Source organism: Hordeum vulgare, chromosome 5H (assembly GCF_904849725.1).
Source record: "Hordeum vulgare subsp. vulgare chromosome 5H, MorexV3_pseudomolecules_assembly, whole genome shotgun sequence".
NCBI classification, from domain to species: Eukaryota; Viridiplantae; Streptophyta; class Magnoliopsida; order Poales; family Poaceae; genus Hordeum; species Hordeum vulgare.
The window spans coordinates 306,309,602-306,310,885 of NC_058522.1; the positions used below are offsets into that span (position 1 = coordinate 306,309,602).

A 1,284-nucleotide genomic window follows, 5' to 3' on the forward strand; every position below is an offset into this window, starting at 1 on the left:
AGCCAGACCACCTCCGGAGAGGAAAGCCAAGGGAAAAAACAAAGCCGTCATCACCGAATCGTCCGATGTGGACGAATCCCAAGTCGGCGATGCGTCTTTAGAGGTAAAATTCTATCTTCTTTGTCTTGACATTCGTTGCTTTAATTTGTGCTTATACCTCTGCATCTCTTATGTATAGAATGATGGTAACGAAAGCCAAGATGACACCGTAGAGGTAATTTCTATTTCTTCCGACTCATCTTCTCCTCCGCCTAAGCCGGCCAGGCGGGTTTGTGGGAAAGTTCCCATGTCTCACCCGAATGCTTGTCTGGATCCTAATTTCCTCGTGAAGAAGGCGCAACACGCTTCCTATCGGAAGACTCGGAGCCACTCAGGAGATTTGGTGTCCGGGTTACCAGTGAAAACTCCTACCAAGAAACGGCAGAATGAGGTATCCTTTATCAATGTCTCCCTTTGTTTTCTTTTGGATCATACTTGTAACTTGCTCATATTTTGAGATATTACTTTTGCAGAATTCTCCCCCTTCGTCGGGCGACTCAGTGATGTCGGCCCTTCCGCCAATGATTCGCGTTCAAGGGTAAGTCATTATAATATTTACGTTTGTCCTGATGATGATGATGCTTGCTTTTAAGCATAACCCTCTTTTCTTTTAGAGCGCAAGCGAAGAAGAGAAAATTGGCGGATCAACTTCCACTCCGGCTCCAGAGCCTAAAGAAAACCCAGCGTCGGCTCATGCTAACCCGGCAAAGGATAAACCTGATGACCAAGCTGACCTTCCAAGTTCTCCCAAGGAAGGCATCGAAACGCCCAACCCGCCAAGTCCGTTGAAGAGGGCTGAAGATCGTGACGCTGTAATCATTACTAGTACTGGCTTTTCTAAGCTGGTTTCGACAGTCTTATCGAAGCATGTATCAACATCGTCCCATCCTTCCACTGGACATGAAATCTCCAAGGTCAAACTTTCTCAATATGAAAATCTTGAGTTTAAAGAGCTCTGCTCCGGCTTCGCGAGTCGCCTGGAGACAAGTTATGAAATGGAGAAGAATCTGCTCCACATGATGAAGAATAAACATGAGGTACACTTTAATGCATACCCTCCTCATTATCCCCCAAGGGCCTGGTCATCTTTTGAAAGATGAACCGGGTCTTGATGTAGAAAAACTTTCGACCTGTAACCCCCAAGGGCCGGGTCATCTTTTGAAAGATGAGCCGGGTCTTGATGTTAGAAAAACTTTCGAACTGTAACCCCTAAGGGCCGGGTCATCTTTTGAAAGATGAGCCGGG

The 1,284-nt window shown here is 46.3% G+C and overlaps 1 long non-coding RNA gene across 1 annotated transcript; it reads left to right on the top strand.

The window, feature by feature from the left end:
• Positions 1-537: 537 nt before the first annotated feature.
• On the top strand, positions 538-989 carry LOC123397580. The gene is made up of 2 exons (XR_006609966.1): positions 538-577; positions 654-989. It is a non-coding gene; the product is annotated as an uncharacterized LOC123397580 (long non-coding RNA).
• Positions 990-1,284: the final 295 nt, after the last annotated feature.